At 45.9% G+C, this 26207-nt stretch overlaps 1 protein-coding gene across 1 annotated transcript in view; it reads left to right on the plus strand.

The window, feature by feature from the left end:
- The first annotated feature begins 658 nt into the window (after positions 1 to 658).
- EFCC1 (EF-hand and coiled-coil domain containing 1) overlaps positions 659 to 26207 on the plus strand; it is a 118162-nt gene continuing 92613 nt past the window's right edge. Inside the window, exons 1-2 of the mRNA XM_083156435.1 lie at positions 659 to 789; positions 4395 to 4498. The gene's annotated coding sequence lies outside the window, so the exon portion shown is untranslated. The remainder of the gene's footprint in view (positions 790 to 4394; positions 4499 to 26207) is intronic.

The following is a 26207-nucleotide window of genomic DNA, read 5'->3' on the forward strand; positions in this document are numbered from 1 at the left end:
GCTGCTTGCACTAAGGTGTCCTTTTCCTGCAGCCTTCTGTGCTCACAGGCCTTTGTAGTGGGAGGTGAGTAAGTGTTTCTTTCAGGCCACACTGTGAGGAATTAAACTTGGTTTGCAACTGTGTGGCCTGGGCTGAGCTATCACTGGCTTCTGCAAGTACAGGGACAAGAAGGGGCCAGTGCTGCCTGATATGCACTGCCTGGGCATCAGGGATACTGTGGGGTGCCTTCAGGTGGATACAGGGTCAGTCTCTCAGGGCACATTCTGAAGGGGTTCATTGACAAGGGCTGTGTGTTATCAGAGTACCTGTACTAACTGCTGCAGTTGCTGGTTCCTACTAGTCACTTATTACTTGTGGCTCTTTCTCCCATAGGCACACACTCTGTCTGCAGCTGCTGTCTCTGTCCTCCATAGCATGCCAAGCTGTGTCCTCTCCACATGTGGTCCTGTCCTCACTTGCCACACTGCTTCTTACTCTGCTGCAGCCATGTCATGCTGCTGCTCTCCTCACTCTGTCTCAACTCCACTTTTTTCCTCTCTGACCTCTGCCCAATAGCAGCACAGCTCTGTTTCCCTCTCTTTCAGGGATTCTGACAACTCCCTTGGGTCCTAGTGCTCTACAGATGCTCTCTCTCATTTGGCTGCTCCTGTTACCAGACAACCAGGAAGGGCAGTTAGCTCCTGCAGCCCCAGTTTAAACACACAAACGGGTAACTCAGAAGTGGGGCACCACACATCCTGGTCATGAAGAGAGACCCACGGCACGGACTGGAGCAGAGAGACAGAAAGGTAGAGAGAGAGGAGGGGGGTGCCTGCCTGCTACTCTTGCATACACAAAAAACTTATGTACCTATATTGATGATTGTGTGTCTAACTCTGCTGGGGGGGGGGGTTAAAGGTCGACATGGCTCAAGGTCGACATGGCTTAAGGTTGACATGGTCCAAGGTCGACATGGTTTTAGGTCGACAGTCATTGGGTCAACATGAGTTTTTCACTGGTTTTTTTACCCGAATGTCGACACAGTCGACATGGACACAGTTGGGGTCGAACCGCAGCCCCTCGCTTCGCTCGCGATGCTTCGGGCACGGTGCCTCGCTGCGCTCGGCACACTATTTTATTCTTCCGCCACGCCCTAGTGGATGGTAGGGCATGAAATATCGCCTGTCGGCACATGTCGGCTCAAAAAACAGTGAAAAACTCATGTCGACCTAATGACTGTCGACCTAAAACCATGTCGACCTTGGCCCATGTCGACCTTAAGTCATTACGACTTTGAGCCATGTCGACCTTTAACCCTGTCGACCTTGGGGACAGTCGACCTTCCGTGGTCGACCTAATGACTGTCGTCCTAAGTCTGGTCTGACAGACGACCAGTTCCCTATAGTGTGGGGGAGCAGGTGCAAGGTTAGCAGTGATAGTATAGTGTGCATGGGGCGCAGGTGCTGGGTTAGCGGTGATAGGATGGTGTGCATGGGGAGTGAGTGCAGGGTTAGCAGTGATATACAATGCAGCGTTGGGGGCGGTGGCACTCAGAAATAAATACAAGACTGCAGGCGGTGTGAGTTACCGATGCTTCAAAGCCTGTGGGTTTTTTATCAAGGTGCTGGCAAGAATGTTCCTTTGAAACGTCGGTTTGTATTTATTTCTGAGTGCCACCTACCCCAACGCTGCACCATATATATATATATATATATATATATATATATATATGGTACTTGTTTCCTAGCACGGCCACACCGATTTCTATCGGGGTGGTCGTGTCGGAAAAATCGCGTCCATCGCATGCGGTTTGGTCACATGCGATGCGACCGACCCGATTTTTTTATTGAATCAAATGTGAATAGGGTCACTGGGACCCAATTTTACATTGGATTCAATGTAAAATATTCCCTACACCCCCAATTTAACTGCGTAAACCCCACCCCACGATTGACGTGAACCCGAAGCGTGTCGAGCGCAGCGAGCCCGCGAGGGGAGGCGGTGCACGTCCTCCGACCTTTTCATTCCTCTACTATCCACGTCGGCGTGGAGTTGAGAATATATAGTGTGGCGAGCGCAGCGAGCCACCGAGCCCGAAGCGTGGTGAGCGGACGCGTATTACTTCACAGGTATACGCGTGCGCTCGCCACGCTTCGGGCTCGGTGGCTCGCTGCGCTCGCCACACTATATATTCTCAACTACACGCCGACGTGGATAGTAGAGGAATGAAAAGGTCGGAGGACGCGCACCGCCTCCCCTCGCGGGCTCGCTGCGCTCGACACGCTTCTGGTTCACGTCAATTATGGGGTGACGACGGGGCCATATATAATGTGAAATGCGTCATATTGGCCCATTTCACATTGTTTCCTATGTAAAATGGACTTAATCAAGTCCATCTCATCTTGTGCCATTATAATGGCACAAGACCGACGCGATGCTCCTGATTTCAATTTAAAAAATATTTTAACATTGAAGCCTATGGCAAAATCGGGGGCATTGCGTCGGTCGCATCGGGGGCAATGTTAATGGTCGCGACCGACGCGATGCCCGCGATTTTCCCTTTGACGGCAAAATGAAATCAAAGGAAATCGGGTCCATCGCGGGCATCGTGTACCTTAACTTTAAGGTACACGATGGATGCGATTGTGGCCATGCTAGGAAACAAGTACCGTATATATATATATATATATATATATATATATATATATATATATATATATATATATATATATATATATATATATATACTGTATAGGAGACACTCACCAGTCTTGTAGCAAAGTTATATAAATTTAATCAGGCAGTGTATAATATATATATATTAGCTGCCACTCAGTAAGCACCCACCTAGGAAGCATTGGCATAGCGAAGGGTCCGCAGACACTGCGGTGGCTTGGGGGTGCTGGGAGCGCCCTCCATGGGGGCCCCGGAAAGTTGTTGTACCCGGGCCCATGATTTCTCTTGGCAGCCCTGAGCACGGCAGGAGGCTCAGGCTCCATCCATCAGGCCAGCCCTGCTCTCTGTCCCTGCTCCTATGCTGCCTCCCTCAGACCTTCTCCAGGAATTAACTGCTCCTCCCAGGAAGGAGCAACACAGACATGTGACTGTGCACTGGGGAGAGAGAGGCTGTGTATAATGTGTGTGTGTGTTTATAATTTAATGCAGAGGGGGAGGGGAAGGGTGTATAATGTATCACAGTGTGTGTGTGTGTGTGTGTGTGGGGGGGGTTGTATAATGTATCACAGTGTGTGTGTGTGTGTGTGTGTGGGGGGGGAGTGTATAATGTATCACAGTGTTTGGGGGGGATCTATAATGTATCACAGTGTTTGGGAGGGGGTATGATGCATCACAGTGTGGCGGGGAGGGTGTATAATATATCAGTGAGTGTGTGTGTGTGGGGGGAGGATGTATAATGTATCACAGTGTTTGGGGGGGAGGGTGTATGATGCATCACAGTGTGGGGGGAGGGTGTATAATATATCAGTGTGGGGGGGGGGGGGGCAGGGGGCTGCATGTAATATAACGTTATGGTTATGTGGACAGGCTGTAATATGGGGGGCTGGTGTGCATAATGTATTGGCTGTAATATGGGGGATGTATGTAATATAATAATATAATGTAATATAATGGTACTGTATATGTTCTGCACGTTTTTTTTTTTTAAGAGGCCTGTGATTGATGTTTATAAGTGAATGAGGTGTATGTATGTTTTTTAAAGTGACAGGTGTGTGTGGGATGTATTCAATGCTGTGGGGCAAGCGGCGACAGCGAGCAGGGCTTCCTGCTCGCTGTCACCACTCACCCTGTCAGTTTTAAATTCACCCCCCTCATACGCCAATTCCACCTCGCTCAGTTTTTTGAATGAGGGGGAATTGGCGTATGCCGCTGCAGAAGCAGCGAGACTCGCGGCTATATACAGCGGGTTCACTGCATTAGCCGCGGGTCTCGCTGTTTGGGGGAATCCTCGACGTCCTGTGACGGCGAGGATTCCCCCAGAACGTTGAATAGGGCAAGCAGCTGGCGAGGGGGTTAAACAGGGATGATCGCTGGTTTTCTGCGATCCTCACTGTTTAACCCCCACACCGGCCGCATTGAATACTACCCTGTGTGTGTGCAGTGAAAGGTGTATGTGCATGTGTGTTTTTAGTGAAACAGGTATGTGGTGTATTTAAGTGAGGGTTTTTGAGGGTTTTTAAGTGATAGAATGATGTGTGTGTGTGTGTGTGTGTGTGTGTGTGCATGTACATGTTAACTGAAAGAGGTGTACATGTGTCTGAGAGAAAAAGGTGCATGTGTTTGTGTTGAGTGGCAGTGGCGGATTTAAAGGGATCACCAATGAATGTGCCCCTCTGTCGTTTAGGTGATTTTTAGTTTTACAGTTTTTAACAGCCGACCCACATACCACCTCTAACAGGAGCCAGACGACCCGCAAGCCACCTCTCACAGTAGCCAGACGACCCACAAGCCCCCTCTTGATGGGACACACATCGGGAGCTGTGACACATCAGTGGGACAGAGGTGTGTGTTTTTATTGAGTGACAGAGGTGTCTATGTTTGTGTATATAGATACTGTATACATTGGTGAGGGGACTGTGGTAGACCAACATTTATCTTGCCTCCGGTCAAGGACCACTGATGGCGCATGCAAATGGTCGCCCTTTCTCCCTCACACTCTCTCCCTGTCTGTCTCTCTCACAAACTCTCTTTTCATTCCTCATACTCTCCCTCTCACACACATTCCCACTCTCTCTCCCACCTCTGTCTCACACACTCCGCCCCTCTGTCTCTTAAGCTGTGTACACACGGGGCGATATTTCGCACATATCGCTGGCAATATGGTCGCTGAGCGACCATATTGCCAGTGATTTCATGTGCTATGGGCGATAAATTGCCGGGAGCGCGCTCCCGTGGCCAGCCCTGCAATGGTCGCTTGTCGCAGGAGCATGCTCCTGCCCCCAGCGCTTTCCCCGGCAGTCAGCTGTTTCCCCCAGTTTCTCCTTCTCATCAGCGATCATCTCTGGTCGCTGATGAAAAGGAGACATTGAGCAATATATTGCTTGAAAACAGGACACTGAGCAATATATTGCTAAGTGATATATTGCTCCGTGTGTACACAGTATTACACATGCATTCTGGTGTCTCTTTACTTCTCTCTTTGTCTCAAGAGAGGCAGAAATATTTTTTATAAAACATATAATGCAGTGTTGCATACAGCAGCATCGACATCTGAATCAGGCCCAGAGTTTTCTTCTGCTACTGTAGGGCACACCCCCTAGTGGCAATAGGTACATCTATAGGTGGAGTTAGACACACCCCCTGGGCGGATCATGACTCACGCTCTCAGTGGCATGGAGCATTCCACTAGCAGCTAAAATCTCCCTGAAACTAGTTTTCAAAAGTAGGCAAGTATGATTTAAATGGATCCTCTTGGCGACGAGCATGAACCCTGGCTCTGCCCTGCAAAAAATCCCCATGGCAAGAATGAAACACCTAGCAAGAAGCATGTAACCCCTGGCAACAAGCGATATAGGTAAGCAGCATTTATATGGTATAATTATTTAGTTTAATGGGCATTGCGGTATTGGCATTATGTTTTATGGGCATTACGGTGATGGCTTTATGTGTAATGGGCATTACGGCGTTGGCATTATGTGTAATGGGCATTACGGTGTTGGCATTATGTGTAATGGGCATTTCGGTGTGTGGCATTATATGTAATTGGCATTAAGGTGTGGCATTATGTGTAATGGGCATTACGGTGTGGCATTATGTTTGATGGGCATTACGGTGTGTGGCATTATGTTTAATTGGCATTACGGTGATGGCTTTATGTGTAATGGGCATTACGGTGTTGGCTTTATGTGTAATGGGCATTACGGTGTTGGCATTATGTGTAATGGGCATTACGGTGTGTGGCATTATGTTTGGGCATTACGGTGTGGCATTATCTTTAATTGGCATTACGTCTGTGATGGCTTTATGTGTAATGGGCATTACGGTGTGTGTGGCATTATGTGTAATGGGCATTACGGTGTGTGGCATTATGTGTAATTAGCATTACAGTGATGGCTTTAGGTGTAATGGGCATCACAGTGTAAATTTTTGTAACGCGCATTAGGCGCGCACTTTCCCCGTTTCAGTTGTATGTGTGTGTGGGGGGAAGGATTGTTTAATCCTTGCTGCATACTAGATGGGAGAGGATAGGGTGGTGAAACGATGGCGATGGGCCACTTGCTTGTGTTGCCCCCCAGGCTGAAAGTTGCCAGCCAGCCCCTGTCCAGGGGTGATGCTAAGCGTGCCATATCAGTCCAGGGGTGATGCTAGGTGTGCCGTATCAGACTAGGGGGGATGCTAAGTGTGCCATATCAGTCCAGGGGTGATGCTAAATGTGCCGTATCAGTCCAGGAGTGATGCTACCTGTGCTATATCAGTCCAGGGGTGATGCTAGGTGTGCCGTATCAGACTAGGGGGGATGCTAAGTGTGCCATATCAGTCCAGGGGTGATACTAAATGTGCCGTATCAGTCCAGGGGTGATGCTACCTGTGCCATATCAGTCCAGGGGTAATTCTAGGTGTGCAGTATCAGCCTAGAGGGTATGCTAAGTGTGCCATATCAGTCTAGTGTTTGTGCCGCACACTTGTGTGGCTTATCATAGTTATCCAGCTACCTCGGTGCAACCTTTTGCCCTAAAAACAATATTGTAAGGTGTGAGCTGTTCAGAATAGACTGTAAATGAGTGGAAATGAATGTTATTGAGGTTAATATAGCGTAGGAGCAAAAAAAAAAAAAAAAATATTCTGCGATTTTAGCAGTTTTTATGCTTTTTTAACAAAAAAATCAGAACCCAAAACCCAAGAAATCCAAACACAAAACACTTAGGAGGTGTTTTGGCAAAACCCATTAGAACCCAAAACCTCAAGGTAATCAGAACCCAAAACCCAAAACCCGAAAAGTGGCCGGTGCACATCTCTAGTTAAACTATATAGCTGGTAAAAGAGGGGGGGGTTCTCTCCCCTTCACATCAGAAAATGCAGGGACTAGGCTCATGTCCCTGCATGATCCTGGGACCATATTCCCGGGTAAATCCCTGCTGCATTTTCTGGTGTGAAAGGGGTATTATTACAAATAGCCGGTACCTGCAGTGCTCTGAATACAGCCGGGCAGCCTCCCCGCACTCTGTCCGGCTGTCAATGGCTGTCACTTCTGCCTGGCAGCGGCTGTCCCCCAGTTACTGCGAGCATGTATTCCCCCTTGGCAATGAACATGTAATCCCATATGGCAATAAGCATGGAACCCCTGGCAATGAGCATGTAGGTCAGCAGCATTTATGTAGCTTCAATTTTAATTGGCATTATGGTGTGTGGCTTAACATGTAATGGGCATTATGGTGTAAATTTTTAATGTGCACCTTCGGCGTGCAATGTCCCTGTTTGATAAGCATATTGTAAATTTTGGCTCAATTGGTTTTGGTATAGTGTTGTATTTTGGCTCAATCCATGTGGAAAAATATGAATTTTGCCTTAATCTGTGTGGCATAACGTGAATTTTGACTCATTCCATGTGGCATAATGTGTAAGAGGCAAGTACAATAGAGGGTTACTATTGTGTTGCCGGATTTGTATAAGGGGTATATGGTGTGGTAAACTTAGTTGACAACATAAAAGATGCTGAAATGTTGTCTACCAAGTTTTGGCTTTTAGTATTTTTTTAGGACTGGAATTCCGCCTCACCCCGCAAGTATTTTAGGACATCGGCATCCTGCGGGTGCACCTTTGGAGTGCACCCGCCAATATATCTCCCTGCATCCTGGGAGTGTCAGAATTTGTAATATATATACATATATATATATATATATATATATATATATATATATATATATATATATATACCAACAATAGTGTCTTCAGCGCCCTAAAAGGGTAATGTCCAATCAATAATTCAATAAAATGGTTTCAATAAAATATTGACAAAAACAATTGAAGTGGTTCTTTTTCATATAAGAAACTTTTCTTTTATTTTCAGTACATCTGACCAACATATATATAATTAGTTTATAGTATTTACACAAATAGAGACACACCCATAAGCAGACCACTCAACCAGAACACTGGTCACGCCTGCCACATTATTAGGTGCTGGCCACAACCCCTATTATTGCGCATAATAGGCCCTTGATAATTTTCAGCTCCAGGCCCATTTAGACCTTAATCTGGCTCTGGTCTAATGCAGCCCACACACGCACCGATTTCAGCGTGCGTTGTGGGCTTAACTAGCACACACAGCATCGCATCGTATGCCTTGTGCATACGATGTGCATGCGATGCGATGCTGTGCTAGAAAAAGCAGGTACAAAAAGTATGTGCAGCACATACTTTTTGTACTGTACGATGAGGTGCCGCGGGAGCGCGCACCCCATCGTACAGCATCGCACCGCCGGCATCGGCACGTGTGTGGGCTGCATAACGTCTATGTCGTTTGTTCTGGGCAGTTTATTTGAAGTAGATGAAGTCTCTTTCTTCAGTCACCGGGCTCCGCCTTTAATTTTTTGTCAGTTACCGGGCTCCGCCTTTAATTAACATGATTCGTGGGTCATTGAGGAGGTCACTAGGAAGCAAATGAAATGCAGAAGATCTGCACACCCGTGGGTGCTGGGACCTGCAAAAATGGGCTGCGCACACGCTTATGGGCAGCTGCAGCCGTAGCCTGTTCCCTCTCCTCACACAGCAATGCTGTGAAGAGAAGGCTTCTATAGGATTATGCCAGCTGAAGCTGGTGTAACCCCTACAGCGAAGACCCGCCAGGAGGTGCTTTAGTCAATTTGAATTTTTTTTTTAGTCCATTCCTCCATAGAAGAGATGCATCCTGCAGGAAACTGCGATTACATCACCAACCAACGTTACAAACTGAGAGCCAACATCACAACCATAGGTCAATCAGGAAGTGGAAGTGGGGAACTAAGGGAGACAATGCAAGGCATTGCACAGCTGCAGATACACTATAACATACATACTTACCCTCCTGGAATGGCAGAGAGGGCAGGAAAATCTGGTCCCCCCCCCCGAAAGGGTGGGCAAGCCTCCCACATTTAGCGGTGCCCCCTCACCTCCGCCCTCTGCTAGTAAAATACCGGCATTCATGGCTCTTTGGGGAGGGGGGTGGGCTAACATGACACAATTTGTGGTATTTAGTACCGCCCCCTCACCGAAGAGCCACGAATGACGGCATTTACAGGAATGGGGGTGGGGCTAAAAGACTGCAAATCTGCATTGGAGCCCTACTACAGCCTCCATCTCTGAATCAGGCCTTTAACTGATACTGTACTTATCTTTATCTTGGCATGGTACATAATTTATCCATTCAGTTGTTCACACTACCAGTGCAAAACTTTGCACCTCTGCCAATGCCTCCATTTTAGCCGGCAAAGCCATGTTCCTGCAGGCAGTGCATCTGTGTAAAAGTTGACACTGTAGTAAAAAAGATGATTATTTGTGTTACAGGATCTAATTTGTCGGAATGTCTTGATGTCTTGATTTAATTTGTCCCATCAAAATGTGTCTTTAAATTATGAACATGTGTCCATTTAATTTAGGAAAGATTTCCCTTTTTAATTAAAGAAGAAGCAACTATCTGAGACAATCATTTTTGTTAGGGAAGAGGGCTAATTGATGTAATTACTGTAGAAGGGTAAATTGATGGCATTTACCTTGTTATTGGGCAGCAAAGCTAGATACACCCCTGACTGCTACATGTATAACTCAGCATACTACCAGAATAATCATGTGCTTCCTGCTATCATGGGCAATAGTACAGTTAACAAATGTAGATATTTTCCATCAGTTATATACAGTGTAATGTAGGCTACACACCAGAACGATCATGATCGCGAGCCGATGGTGAGACTACCATAGTGCGATGGTCGCAGGATCTGCTGGAGCACACGATCTGCTAACTATCTGTATCCGATCTGATTCCGATCTGTAGCCAGTTAAAGGTTTGTTTTCAAATCCTGACTGCAGCAGGTAGGATCTGAAAAATGACCAAACCACCAGTGGTGACGCGCATCGGATCGGAATTGGATCTAAAACATATCAAAACATGCCCGATTTACATACAATCGGTCAAGATTGTATTGAAATTGGGGGAATAGAGTCCAAATCGTTCTGGTGTGTACCCAGCATATAAATGGGGCAACAGAATAAATATTTAGAATTCTCTTATGGAATACAAAGAACATTTTTCAGGACATGAGACCAAGGGCACAATTTAGACCTGCTTTCTGGGCTGCGAGTGTTCGCTGCCACACTGCCGAACACATGCCCCTCACCCCTGTGCACACATTGATTCCCACTGAGGAAAAAACACACAGAAATGAGACACCTAGGGGTAACTTTAGTAATCTGCTGATTTCTAGTCGAGTTGCAACTCGGCTGATTACAAACATGATCAGGTCTGTTTTGCCAATAAAAGTTTTAATTATTAACTAAGATGGCCTGTTCTCAGGATTTGTGTTTTCCAATGGTGAAGTGATTCATGTTTGGCTACCGAGTGTGCCGGCAGCCAAACAGTGCAGAACATTCTGTGTATAAAAAGTAAAAGAAAGTATTTTAAAAAATTCAAAACACCTGTGAGTGTCCCCTCTCCAGTGTTGGTCCCAAAAATACAAGGCAAAATTGCCCCTCCAGGGCACCCAAGGGCCAAAAGCTAAAGCCTGTTTTTTCCTTTGAACCACAGGTCCCAGCAAGCCTTCCCCAAATGCTGGTACTTTGAGAACCACAATGTGAGGCATTAAATGACCCGCTGGTACCTGTAGTTCCACCTGTAAAATAAATATTACAATTAAAATTCGCATCCATGCAATCAGATCTGAATAACCCCCAAGGTTACCGAGGATTAGAAATAACAGAGGTTCTATTGTCATCTTAGACTGTATCTTACTTTGTTTTAATTAGCCATAGACTATAGTTTGAGTCAGTAATTAAAGGGAAGAATATTAATATGCATTTATGCTGCACAACTACTTGGAACTGTATTCATATACTGTAAGCATATATCTGAGCTATGCAAGCAGATGTCATATGTCCGCATTTCTGCTGAATCATTCACATGAATGTCACACAATGTAATGATGTATAATAGCAACATAGTAATATTTCCCCAGAATAGCTCAGTGTGGACAAAGGATTACATATTAATTGTTAGCTGACTCTGGATATTATGTCATCATAATTGGTTCTCTTGCCGTGGAAACAAATGTGTCACTGGAGAGTCATGGTAACAAATATCCCTATAATTATATAAAATTGTGTAATAAAGGCATTCTCAGTTTAGGACAATTTAATTACAAATACTGAGAACACCCTTAAAGGAGGCTTACATATATACAGTAATTTAACCTTTCAGAACACTACTGCAGACTATTGCAGCGATTTGTACAGCTATATATTATTAGATTAACCTAATCAGAACACTTCTGCAGACTATTGCAGCTATTTATACAGCCATGGCCGGATTCAAGGGGGGGGGGGGGGGCAAAGGGGGTCATCAGGTTGATGATGAAAAATGTTTGAATACATTAGAAACGTTGGTATATCCGTGTGAGCGTGTTTCTTCTTTGGAGTACCGCCCCTATTAATAGGGCCGTTAATATGAATTAATACGACATTGGAGGGTCACAAAGCAGTCATATTTGACTGCTTTGTAATTTCCCCTCCAGAACACGACTTTGCATACGACATATGCAGTCGTATTCATTTGTAGCAAGAATACAAATAAAAAATTTTGTATTCGTATTCTTAGTAAATTTCCCCCTATATGTTAAAGGATCTCTTCTGTGGCATAACATATATAAGTTGATCTGTGGTGTAACATACATAAGGGGTACTAGTCATGTGCTTTAGGGGTACTACTGTAGTGTATGATTTATGATGGGGTACTACTGTGCTGTATCGTGTATAAGTGGTACTTCTGTGGTGTAATGTGTATAAGGGGTACCACTGGTGTAACATGTATAAAGGACTCTGTGTTGTGTAATGTGACTAACACTACACTACTGTGAAGTGTAATGTGAATTTGTACTATTCTTTGGCCCCACATCTTTTCCATGAAACCACATCCCTACATAGTCCACTAAGGGGTGCCAAAATATATATTTGTTTACCAATAAATTAGAATTGAACCCACCCTAAACATAAGCATAATTACACTCTTTTCTGTGTTCCATTAGTGATGAAAAACTGGTACTTGTTTCCTAGCACGGCCACAAATCTTATGGATCGTGTACCTTTAGTTAAGGTACACAATCCATAAGATGGACCCGATTTCCTTTGAAATCAGGTCCATTTGGCCGGCTAGGATAAAATATCGGTCGGGACCGTTAACAATGGTCCCGACGTGACCGACGCGATGCCCGCGATTTTCCCATAGGCTTCAATGTTAAAAAATATTTTAACATTGAAATCGTGTCGGGAAAGGTAAAATATCGGGGGCATCGCGTCGGTCGGGACCATTAACAATGGTCACGACGCGATGCCCCCGATTTTTCCATCGGGTTCAATGTTAAAATATTTTTTGACATTGAAATAGTGAAAAAATGTGAAAAATGTGAAATGGGCCAATATGACCCATTTCACATTATAGATGTCCCCGTCGTCACCCCACGATAGACGCCAACCCGAAGCGTGGCGAGCGCAGCGAGCCCGCGAGGGGCGGCGGTGCGCGTCCTCCGACCTTTTCATTCCCCTACTATCCACGTCGGCGTGGAGTTGAGAATAGAATAGTGTGGCGAGCGCAGCGAGCCACCGAGCCCGAAGCGTGGCGAGGGGACGCGGATACCTTCACAGTTATACGCGTCCCCTCGCGGGCTTCACAGGTGTCCGTGGCGACGCGGACACCTGTGAAGTCCGCGAAGGGACGCGTTTACCTGTGAAGGTATCCGCGTCCCCTCGCGGGGCTCGCTACGCTCGCCACGCTTCGGGCTCGGTGGCTCGCTGCGCTCGCCACACTATTTTATTCTCAACTCCACGCCGACGTGGATAGTAGGGGAATGAAAAGGTCGGAGGACGCGCACCGCTGCCCCTCGCGGGCTCGCTGCGCTGGCCACGCTTCGGGTTGGCGTCTATCGTGGGGTGCGGTGTACGCCGTTAAATTTGGGGGGGTTGGGAATATTTTTACATTGAATACAATGTAAAATCGGGTCCCAGGGACCCGATTTACATTTCATTAAAAAAAAAAAATCGGGTCCAAAATCGGTCGGTCGCGTCGATCGCATCGCATGCGACCAAATCGCATGCGATGCGATCGACCCGATTTTTCCGACACGACCACCCCGATGTAAATCGGTGTGGCCGTGCTAGGAAACAAGTACCGAAAAACTTTCTGTGCAAAACAACACCAACAAAGCATTTGATCAAGTTTTATCCTTGAAAAAGCATCAATAAATGTGAAATGTGTTGGAGGTACTGGAGCCCCCAGGAGAAGTGATCAAAGACCCAGAGACCCGTGACACAGCCGCTACGAGACGCTGGTGGGTGACATCACTACTGACTGCCGTGAACTCTCGCAGCCTATAGCCATAGCATCGGCTTTTGCTTCACCCCAAAGACAGGGTAAGCTAGGGAAAGTGGCTAAATATTGCACATCCCCGGACTGATACATAACAACTGGTGCACTCCAAAAAACATTTGGGGTGAGATTTAATAGGATGAGAGATTCAGAAAGTGAGAGATTTTATGAGAAATCTCCAGTTTTTTTAAAGCGGCAATCATTTACACAGCAAAATCAAACTGATTTTGCTGTGTAAATGATTGCCGCTTTAAAAAAACTGGAGATTTCTCACCAAATCTCTCACTTTCTGAATCTCTCATCCTATTAAATCTCACCCTACATTTGCATTTCATTTTTAATTTTAATTGTATTATTTATTTTTATTTTATTTATCATTATTCCCCATGGAGGGGAAAATAACCACTCTTGATCCTCTGTGTTGTTCCTGATTGTGTGTGCCTCTTTAATTCGTAATCACCTTCTTGACACTATTCTCTTCCTCTTGCCTCTTCTTGTAATGTGAAGTCATCAAATATGGAAGTGATATGTTTGTAGCTAGCTGTGATTCGGAGAACTTGGTGATCTTTTTCCAGGGGATTCTTCTGTCACTGAAATGATTGGTTTGTTAAACTGTGCATGTCCTGTTTACACAACATAAGGGTGGGAGGGAGAGGCCAAGGATAATTCCATCTTGCACCTCTTTTATTTGTATTATGTGCTCTTTAGAGCAGTTTTTGGCACATCTAAAAAAAATTGCCATCTTGCCTGCCACTGTATTGTTGCCACTCCTAGATGGGTCACGTGTTTATGCCCACTTGTGTCACTCAGGTTAGTTATCCAGCTACCTCAGTGCAAATTTTTGGGCTAAAAATACTTTTGTGAGGTGTTCAGAATTGACTGGAAATGAGGGTAATATTACTGTAGAAACAACAACAACAAAAAAAAACAACACACACATTCTGTGATTTTAGCTGTTTTTATGATTATTTTAAAAAAAAATACAGATTAAAAACCGAAGCCAAAACACGCAAGGGTGATTTTGGTAAAACCAATCCAGATCCACAGCATGGAGGAGATACAGGTGGAAAACCAAAACAGAAAATCCTGAAAATGGTCGGGCTCACACCCCTAATACCATTTGTATTCTACCTTTGAACATACAGTAGTAGTTCCACTGTAGAAGAGTAAACATTTTACAGCACTGTTTTCCAGGCCATCCCTTTACTTGTACTACTCATAGACATCATTACACTCTGTACTGTGTGTAACGATCAGATCAGGTGATCGATCAAATTAACGTATGCCTCCTGTTATGATTATCTGTCCGGTCAATGTATGTCTGATATTGGTGTAATAGTTATGTCTCCTGTGAGTATTGGAATCAGGACATGTCTTGTATGTAAACTGTAGGTGACCCTGGTTTGAGTTTGAGGCCTGTATTCCCTCAGTGTGACATCTGTGGACTCCTCCGGAGTTAGGATGTAAGATAAGATCTGAGCCCCTCATAAACCATGGTCCAGGAGAAGAGGTTAGAGTTTGACCCCTTCCTTCACATCTCTTATCAGTGGGTCTGCTATGCAAGGAAGGAGGATCAATCACTTTGAAAACAGCAGACTGTCAAGGATACATTGCCAGGGACCTTCCACACTCCTTCAGCATGGAAAGAGTGGAATCCCAAGGGTGGGAGGGATGAGGGAGTCTGCAAGGTATAACTAAGACCTTTCTCCCTATAGTCAGTGTCACTACCTGGGGGTCTAGCAATCAGGCTGTAGGCGACGAGAGATTTCTTGTGGAGAACCCCCCCACTTCAGGATTGTAAGATACGGTTCTGTCTTTTTTCTCTTTTTATTTTATTTCTGAAATTTGCATTTAATCGTTGTGTGTACTTTTAAAATCATTGTAATGTCTTGTAACCATTTTGTTTAAAGCTCTGTAGTATTTCTAGGAATAAATAATACATATTCCCAGTTCTGGTTCTGTGTTCCTAAGACTCATTAGCCTCAGGAGAGAAAGGCTGGAAAACGTTACCATTGTTATCTTGTATTGTGTGGTCAGGGGCAAGCCAAGCCGCCCCTTGCGCAGTTTCAGGCGCTAAAATCAGGTTTTGGCTGGTGGCAGTGTACCTCAAGGAAAGGACCCGAGTGTCCTGAGTGAACCCCAGTCACGGCCGGCGCTGCTCAGATTGACGTATCGGAGCAGGCGACCGGTGGGTCCGTGACATTTGGTGGCAAGCGGTGGGGTGGAGAATTCATTTTTCTCTTTAAGAACTTAAGTGAGTGTGGGTAGAATTTTGTGAGAAATACCCACATCACCAGAATCAGAACTCAGAGCTTTACTATAGTTTTAAAAGTCACACAGTGGATGCAATTTCTGTTCCCTCCCGTCTCTTGTTTTCTTTCCTATCATTTTATTTGACAAGTGTGAGACTCAGGATGGCTGATTACCAGCAGATGAGGAGAGATGACCTGGCGGTCGTGTGTGTGCAGAGGAATATCCCTTGGTCTGGCCAGAGTAGAAAACGTATGATTCAGGCACTAGTGGATGCCGATCGGACTCTAGCTGCTGGAGGAAACCAGTCCATGGACAATCCTACCCCAGGGGCTCAGTCAGCACTGGACAGTACAAACGATTCCGCGCCAGGGTCAAACACTTCTGCTGGACCCAGCAAGTCTACACTGCCGAGCGACCTTCTAGCTGTTATCAGGCAAATTAAGAATGTGAACCCCGTATTCGCTTTGCAGCTGGTGCAGTTCTGCCAAGGCATTGTCGACAGAGAGGCTGCGGAGCGCAAAGCCACTGTGGACAGAGAGGCTGCGGAGCGCAAAGCCACTGTGGACAGAGAGGCTGCGGAGCGCAAAGCCGTACGAGAGGCTGCAGAGCGTCAGGCTGAGCGTGAACACCAGTTGGTGCTGGGGAGGCTCAGAGGCCTGATCGCTGTTGGTGAACCAGTGGAGGATGATACAGGGCATCATGATGGCGAACCTTTACGTGAGACTTTATCTGCCGTGGCTACTGAGTTAGCAGGAGATGGGCTTCGTACTGAACTTTTACTGTCTGCGGAAGTAAATAATGTGTTGGATCATGATGTGGACTCTGTTATCAATCATGGGGAGCCTAACAAGGGACAGAGGTCCCAAATGAACGCTGACGCGAATTTCACCGGACCGCGTCATGCACAGTTCCCTGTCTTGGAAGCAGACAGAGGAAGCCAAGTGAGTGTCAGCTTGGTTGTGAGTAAAGAGCTGGCCCTGGACACTACCACCGATGCTCAGAGAGCTGACATCTCTGCTAGCACCAGGGAGACTGTAGGATGTGTGGCAGTCAGGGAGACTGCAGAGTACAAATCCCCTACAGCACCAGAAGAGCCCAGTGAGTATTCTGACTGCATAGTGAAAGTATGCAGGGAAGAGACTATGTCGGAAATAGGAATGGGACTTTCTGACTGTATGCACACAAGTATGTGTGGGACTATTGATGTGGGACTTTTATTAACTCCACACATATCTGTCGCTAACCCTTCTGAACCATATGATGCATCTCAGGTAGTATGTAACCATGCTGAACATTGCAATGTTGTTATTTTGTGTGAAGCCCCTGGGATGATCTGTGATAGTGCCGTACCTTCGGTGGAGGGTGAGTTAGAGACAGGTATAGTGGGTAAACCTTGCCAGTTTGTGGGGTTAAATGAATGCCCTAAGCTAGTTGGGAATGAGACACACTCACTCACCAGTGGTAGGAGTGCTGCTGGTGATGTCATTCATGTTACTGTGCTAGAAGTTAACCCTGTTCTTACAGTGATGTCTGGTTGTGACATGGTGCCCGGGGACGCTAACTGCACAAATGGGACAGATCTGAGTTGGTTGCAGGCAGCTCATGTACCTGCCAATAAGTTACTGGTGACAACATGCTCAGATAACCCCATTCCTGCGCAGAGACCATGGGATCCAGATATAGATGTTTTGCCACGGTGCAATTGTAAGCCAGCAGGATGGGCCCCATGTGTTGTGGAAGATGCACAGGCTAATTTGCAGGTATTGCAGGATGTCTCCCCAGGTTATGATATTGATGTTACTGTTGATAATGTGATGTCTTGCGCTACTGTGGGAAATGTGGTACCAGGTATAATAAGTGACCCGGTGGGTCCTGTGTGCACTGTAGACCTGTCAGATAGGGAGAGAGTGTCCCTTACTGCAGCTTTCCCCCCAAACCCCCCTCCTTACTGTAGCCACACAAACACAGATACAGGAACACAGCAGGGGTTACCTCCAGACACTGCGAACCCTCCAGAGAGTGCATTTTTCCAGCATCACTGGATAACGGATGCCTCTCCTGAGAACCTCAGTGGCACCACCCCAGCCACAGAACCTGAGGGTCTTGGAGGGAAGGTCAGGCTCAGGAAGGTGTCCTGGACTGCCATGGAAAGCTTGGCTTTCCACACAGAACTGAGAATCAACCCTGCACAGGCTGCCCCATACCTGGGAAGTGGGAAAGATACCCCTGGGTACAGTGAGAGGGTTGTTTCAGGAATAGAGCCAGTGGCTAGTAGGGAAGCTGCTGTGTGTGACCAGAAGGGTGGGAGGGCCCGCGAAGCACAGGTAAACTCAGCTCCATTAACCTCAGAAAGGCTGAGCTTGGATGTTCCCAAGACAGGGGACAATGACCTGCTGGTATTCCCCCTTGCAGAAACGTGCCCCCCTTCACAATTCACACACACAGACACAGAGGGCGAATCTCCTCACAAAAGGATGAGGTGTGAGGTGTTGAGTGAGTGGACCTTCCCCCCAGTGAAGGGGAGGGGGGGTCAGTCAGCTCAGGAGAGGTGCTGGGAAGACATTTTTCAGTCTTTATATAGTGCTGGGAGAATGCCCCACACCTGTGGTATAGTTAAACGTGCCGAGTTACGAGTCCCAGGGGGATGGCCATTTGGGGTGTGGCGGAATGGTCTGGTACTGATCTCAGTGAGTAAGGCCAAACTGCCAGCTGCAGGGGAGAATCCATGCCCAGGAGTTCGACGCACAGCTGTGGTGGGCTGTGTCAATGCCAGCCAGGATGGAAAAGGGGGACACAGCTTCCACTATATCAGTGTGCTCACAGACTATGGGTTCGAGGACACCTGTGTGCTTTTAGTTTGCAATCTCCTGCGAGAGGGACAGGGACTATGCCCATTGCCTACCCTAGCCACGGCTATGGCGTCAGGTGGTGCCATGACAGACGTCAAGTATAGGGAAGTGTTAGTACAGATCCCGCAGAATCAGTGGCAGTCTGTCTCAGCACAGAGACCACTGCTGCCCGTCCAGGTGATGTAGTTAATAGCGCACTGATGAGACGGTGACGTGGGTCACCGCCTCTGTGCGCCATTTTAAAAGGGGGAGGTGTAACGATCAGATCAGGTGATCGATCAAATTAACGTATGCCTCCTGTTATGATTATCTGTCCGGTCAATGTATGTCTGATATTGGTGTAATAGTTATGTCTCCTGTGAGTATTGGAATCAGGACATGTCTTGTATGTAAACTGTAGGTGACCCTGGTTTGAGTTTGAGGCCTGTATTCCCTCAGTGTGACATCTGTGGACTCCTCCGGAGTTAGGATGTAAGATAAGATCTGAGCCCCTCATAAACCATGGTCCAGGAGAAGAGGTTAGAGTTTGTCCCCTTCCTTCACATCTCTTATCAGTGGGTCTGCTATGCAAGGAAGGAGGATCAATCACTTTGAAAACAGCAGACTGTCAAGGATACATTGCCAGGGACCTTCCACACTCCTTCAGCATGGAAAGAGTGGAATCCCAAGGGTGGGAGGGATGAGGGAGTCTGCAAGGTATAACTAAGACCTTTCTCCCTATAGTCAGTGTCACTACCTGGGGGTCTAGCAATCAGGCTGTAGGCGACGAGAGATTTCTTGTGGAGAACCCCCCCACTTCAGGATTGTAAGATACGGTTCTGTCTTTTTTCTCTTTTTATTTTATTTCTGAAATTTGCATTTAATCGTTGTGTGTACTTTTAAAATCATTGTAATGTCTTGTAACCATTTTGTTTAAAGCTCTGTAGTATTTCTAGGAATAAATAATACATATTCCCAGTTCTGGTTCTGTGTTCCTAAGACTCATTAGCCTCAGGAGAGAAAGGCTGGAAAACGTTACCATTGTTATCTTGTATTGTGTGGTCAGGGGCAAGCCAAGCCGCCCCTTGCGCAATTTCAGGCGCTAAAATCAGGTTTTGGCTGGTGGCAGTGTACCTCAAGGAAAGGACCCGAGTGTCCTGAGTGAACCCCAGTCACGGCCGGCGCTGCTCAGATTGACGTATCGGAGCAGGCGACCGGTGGGTCCGTGACACTGTGTTTCACAGGTTATGAAAAACCTTTTGTGCAAACAACACCAGTAAAGCATTTGATCTAATGACTTAACTAGAGTTTTATGTTAGTTTGCAGTGAACGTTCACAGAGGTTAAATGATGTATAATACAGTGGACTCCCCCCTGTTCTTTTCTAATAGAGAAATGACAGATGGGCATTGAACGGCTCCACAAAGGACCAAATGCCCCTTCTCACATTGTTCCCCTGTCTATGTCATAGAGCGAACAGAACATGCATTAATAGGAAATGAAGTGGAAAAAGCAGGTGCTGCTGTAAAGTTCTGCAGATGGGACACCGATACTGGCTTCTTTTAACACTATATACAGACTGTCCACATCATTTTCTTTTTATTATTTGGAAAACATTTCAGTGCACATATGGTATAGGAAGTTCTAAACTTATGAAGCGAGTGTTGTTCCTGGTAATTTGTAATGTATATTTTTACTGCATTTAACTTTTAAATAACAGTAAATAAAGGCAGATAGTGGCTATTGTGTTACTGTGTAAAGGGCCCCATACATCAGCAATTAATTGTGACAATTTTCAGATATGGAGATGACTGCCACAATTAATTTTAGATGTGTGGGCTCCCCCTTTTGGCAATCCCAATCAACATCTCCAATCGATTGCTTAATCAGGTTTTTAAACATGTTTAATAATCTGGTATTATCTGCAGATCTTTTTTATATGTGTGGGCATTCCCAATTCGTCTTCTTCATCTATTTACATTATGAACAGCAATCGATTGGGCAATTTCCAGATATGAAGATGCAATCTTTAGATTGTAAAAATCTGCTAATCACTGAAATAAATCTGTAATGTGTGGGCAAAGTCAGATAGATTGTAAACTCCATTTATCTGGCCAAAAAATCCCTGTATCTGGAAATCCATAAATTGTGATTGCTGATGTATGGGGCCCATTATTGTGCACATACGGCTGCCAAATACATATATGGATTGATATGAACACAAACGGGCACAAACGAGTACCAACGGCTACGACATTGGAAATTACGGTACTTATGTATTATCTGGACTCCCATGTTAAATGCACCCCATTTTTTCATACCCCTACTATCCAACTACGCATGGAGTTGATATTATATAGTGTGGCGAGCGCAGAGAGCCACCGTGCCCGAAGCGTGGCGAGCGCAGCGAGCCCCGCGATGGGACGCGGTCTCATAAGAAAAACGGGAGCCCAGATATTACATAAGTACCGAAATTACTAATGAGGAGAATACGTCAGCTTTGTAAATTTGTCGTATTCACCATTTGTATTTTCCGAGTTGTATACGGCCGATCCCGTTTGTACCTGTTTGTACGGGGATCAGCTGTATATGGCTGGCTTAGTAAATTTCCCCCAATGATTTGTGAGCTTTTATGTAAGCTTTGTGGGTAGTAAGGGGATGTCACAGCTACTATGTGTGAGTGCTGCGGCAAAGGCAGATGGCTGCGGGAGGTGAGAGGGATAGAGGTGCCACCCCCGCTATGTTTTGGGGGGGAGAGGGGGATTGCGGATGCATGTGTAAGGTGGAAGAGGGAGGTGTCATATCCCAACTGGTGTGTGTGGTGGTGGGGTGGGGGTGTCGGATGCTGGTTGGTGTGTGGAGCGGGGGGGGGGGGGGCAGGTAAGGGATAGTGGCTGATGTGATGTGGAGTTTGGGAGGGAGGTGTTGGATGGCAGCTGGTGTGATTTGGAGCGGGAGGGGGGGGAGGTGTCAGATGCCAGCTGGTGTATGTGGAGTGGGGGTGGTGGTGTTTGTGCTAGCCATGTTGTGTTCTTAGGCCAGGGGTGGGGGGTTTATCGTCCTGCCTGTGAGGTGCTGTCCAGGTGCTGTACTGGAGGAATGGCCACTGCTGTGTGCTTGGGGTAAGGGGGATATAGGACAGCTGCTGTGTGTGTTGACGGCAGGTGCTTAACAATGCCTCCCAAATTTCAGGTCCCGTGATCAGGGGCGCCTGCTTGGCGCACCCAAAAATGTGGTGTGGTCTAAGCATGAGCCCCCATCTTTCAGCACTATGGGGGCATGACTAGCTCTCTGTGAGCTTCTAGCCATGTCACCAGCCCCTCTGCTTCATGGTCTATTCCCTGCTGCTGAGCAGAGCAGTGGCAGGCAGGGGGGATCCCAGATGCCTGTGTGTATTGGGTACACTCTGTGTGATACATAAATATTAGAGGGGCTGCCTGTTCTGTATTGGGTTTTCTCTGTGTGACACATGATAATTACAGGCGCTGTCTGTGTATTGGGTACACTGTGTGACACATAATAACATGGGCTGCCTGCTGTGTATTGGGTACACTGTGTGACACATAATAACAGGGGCTGCCTGCTGTGTATTGGGTACACTGTGTGACACATAATAACAGGGGCTGCCTGCTGTGTATTGGGTACACTGTGTGACACATAATAACAGGGGCTGCCTGCTGTGTATTGGGTACACTGTGTGACACATAATAACAGGGGCTGCCTGCTGTGTATTGGGTACACTGTGTGACACATAATAACAGGGGCTGCCTGCTGTGTATTGGGTACACTGTGTGACACATAATAACAGGGGCTGCCTGCTGTGTATTGGGTACACTGTGTGACACATAATAACAGGGGCTGCCTGCTGTGTATTGGGTATGCTCACTAAGACACCATTTTTTCACTACAGAAAAATAATGGAGAAAACTTGGAGGATAAAATAGGGAAAGACCAAGACCCACTTCCTCTTATTGCTGAAGCTGCCGCCACTAGTCATGACATAGACGATGAAAGGCCATCAACGTCGTCTGCCAAAGCAGAATCCCAATATCATAGTAGAGGGCATTTCAAATCCAAAAAGCCAACGTTCAGTAAAATGACCAAAAAAAAATAATTTAAATCATCTGAGGAGAAACGTAAACTTGCCAATATGCCATTTCCAACACGGAGTGGCAAGGAATGGCTAAGGCACTGGCCTATGTTCATAACTACTGGTTCAGCTTCACATGACGATGGAAGCCCTCCCCCTCTCAAAATGAAAATAAAAAATAAGCTGGTAAAAAGCACAGCACAAAACTTTACATTCTAAGATGGTATCACAAATCCCCAAGGAGACTTCAAGTGTGTTGGTGGTTACAATGCCTGACATTCCCAACACTAGATGGGAAGTGTTGTTCCAGCATTTGCCCTCTGCAAATGCTGGAAGGAGCACACACAATACAGTTCCTGATATTGTGATTGATGGTGTCACTGTTGAAGTACACCAGGAGGAGGATATTGATGTAGCTGGTGCTGAGGAGGACATAGATGTAGCTGGTACTGTGGAAGTTAATTACAAGGATTTTGATGGTGATGTGGTTTGTTTAAATCAGGCACTGGGCAAGACAATTGTTGTTCATGGGTGTAAAAGCCCATCAACATGCCTGGGCAGAATACCAAAACATCCACTTCATGTGTCTGGAAATATTTGTACCCCAATCCGGACAACAACTGTGTCACCATATGTAGTACCATATGTGAAGGTAATCTTAGTAGGGGTAAGGATGTTAACCACCTAGGAACATCCACCCTATCACATCATCTACAGTGCGTTCATCATAAGTTACTATCAAGTCCTGACACTTAGGCTAAGAGCGTAAGCAGTCCAGTGACAGCTAAATCCCTTTGTCCTCCTGTTGTATCCAAGCGCCTGCAATCCACACCACCAATTCCCTTCTCATCAATTTCCTCCTCAATTAGGATGGAAAGTACTCCTTCAGCCCATGTCACTGGCATGACTGACTACTCTCCGATCCGGGGAGGATATTACAGTGCTACATCTACTGCTGCTGCTGCTGCTGGGAGTCATTCATCAATCCAGAGAGGAAATCGCAACACCAGTACTTTTACTAAGCAACTGACCATCCAACAGTCCTTTGTGAGGAAGTATGACAGCAGTCATCCTATTGCAACTACGGCATTGACAATTATGTTGGTGTTAGACGTTCGTCCAGTATCCACCATAAGTACAGTGAATTTTGACAATTTATGGAGGTAGAGTGTCCCGGTACCAAATCCCATCTCGATTAGGCAGGTGATACCCAGGATGTACAAAGTGTTGAGATTTTACAACAGACTTGATATGCAATAATACTGGAGGGACAGCAGGTGGAGCTGTCATGCATATGTGCATGTATTTTAGTATCTGTGTTGTATATTGTACTTGTTTGTTCCTGTGTGTGATGGAGTAGATCTGAATGTGACATGAAGGTGAGATGGAGCATGCAGTGATTGCTGCTCATATACAGTTAGCTTGTTCTGATTAAGTTTGTATTATGTATTCAGTTTCATTATATAAACAAGTTTTACTACAAAGAGCTTTCTGATGTGTGTGCCTGTGATTGAAGCAAAACTCCAGAGGTGATCCTGACAGATGGGTAAAGCACTCTATGCCAATACAGAGACATTTTAGAGAAACTGAGGGAAATCATCGCACAATGGCTTACCCCACTTATACTCTCCAGGGGATTTGTGGTATTTGATAACACCATCAATATTGTGTGGGCATTAAATCTGGGCAAATTCTAGCATGTCCCATGTTTTGCCCACACAATAAATTTGGTGGTGCAGCATTTCCTATATATACCATTTCCATTACAATCTATAAATTGCAGCAGGGCCCTCTAACCCCCAAGTCTGTCTGTTGTTACCCAGTTTGTTTTATCACTGACTACTATTGTAAAGCGCAACGGAATCTGCTGAGCTATATAAGAAACTGTAAATAAATAAATAAATTTCCTGAAAAGCGACAGAGGTGTGCAGGAGATGCTTGCGGTGGCCTGCAAAATTGAACCATTTTGCTATTGCCTGCAGAAGTCTGGAGCACCAGCAAACCCAATCACCTTAAACAAGAGGTAGTGACAAGGTAAAACTCTACCCTCTATATGCTGCAGAGAATGGAAGAGGAGCAAAAGGCAATTCAAAGCTACACAGTCACCTATGACATAGGCAAAGGAGGGGAGATGTACCTTACTCAAGCACAGGGTTTCTGAGTCATGGGGTAAGCAAAAGAATTGTCAAAGGATCTGTGGGAAAAGGTAATAGAACTGAATAAAAAAGGAAAGGGATATACAAAGATATCCAAGCAATTGAGAATGCCAATCAGCAGTGTTCAAACTCTAATTAGGAAGTGGAAAATGAGGGATTCTGTGGAAACCAAAGCAAGCACTTTCAGGTAGACCAAAAAAAATTTCAGCCACGACTGACAGGAAAATTGTTTGGGATGCAAAGAAAAATCCACAAATAACCTCAGCTGAAATACAGCTGAAGATGCTTTGCAAACCAGCATGCCTGCAGCCTGATGTAACCCTCTCCCAGTCAAGATGCAATGAGTTTGCTAAATTCTTCATCAATCTATCATCTGGGCTGGAATCCCCACAGTGACACCAAAGGAGTACCAACATGCCAAGCCTGCCAGTGTAAGACACCTGCCTTCATGGGACATCTTTGACCAAGTGGATACATTGCTGGAATTTCCAGACTCTTGCGTCCCTCTTTCTGTGATCTGGGCCCTGCCCCATCCAAGCTTCTTTTAGGGTATATAGAAATAATTGGCCCTGTATTAGCAAAAAGAGTTCAATGCTCTTTGCAGACAGGCGTTTTTCTTGAACCACTAAAGGAAGCAATAGTCAGACCACTTCTTAAAAAATCTAATTTAGACCCTATATGCATGACCAACTACAGGCCAGTATCAAATCTACCTTTTCTGGGAAAGGTTATTGAGAAAGTGGTTGCAGCTCAACTAGAGCCCCACTTGTCAACCCATGACATTCATGATCCATTCCAGTCAGGATTCAGGAGAAGACATAGCACAGAAACATCTCTGGTATGTGTGCTCAATGATCTTCTAATACCAAGGGATAGAGGAGACTGTTCAATCATAATCCTTCTGGACCTCTCTGCAGCATTTGACACCGTTGACCATGGGATTCTAAATGAGCGCCTGAAGAATTTCTGTAGTCTGGTTGGAACAGTCCTTAGCTGCTTCAAATAATTTCTCACTGGCAGGTCACAGAGAGTTTCATCAGGAGTATACTCTTCACCACCAGTGCCTATACTATCTCCCATGCTTTTTGCAGTATACATGATTCCACTGGGTGACATATTCAGACGTCATGGCCTGGTCTACCACTGCTATGCAGATGATACAAAACTGTACCTGTCCTTTGCTCCAGGCACTGATAACACAATAACAATCTTAAATGGCTGTCTAGCTGAGCTCCAGGAGTGGATGAGTGCCAGTTGGCTGAGACTGAACCTAGATAAAAGTTCTGATAATAAATCATAGGACAAGGCAGCAGCATAGCCAACTGACAGGTCTTACCCTG

This window comes from Crinia signifera, chromosome 8 (genome assembly GCF_055691185.1).
Source record: "Crinia signifera chromosome 8, ASM5569118v1, whole genome shotgun sequence".
Taxonomy (NCBI): Eukaryota; Metazoa; Chordata; class Amphibia; order Anura; family Myobatrachidae; genus Crinia; species Crinia signifera.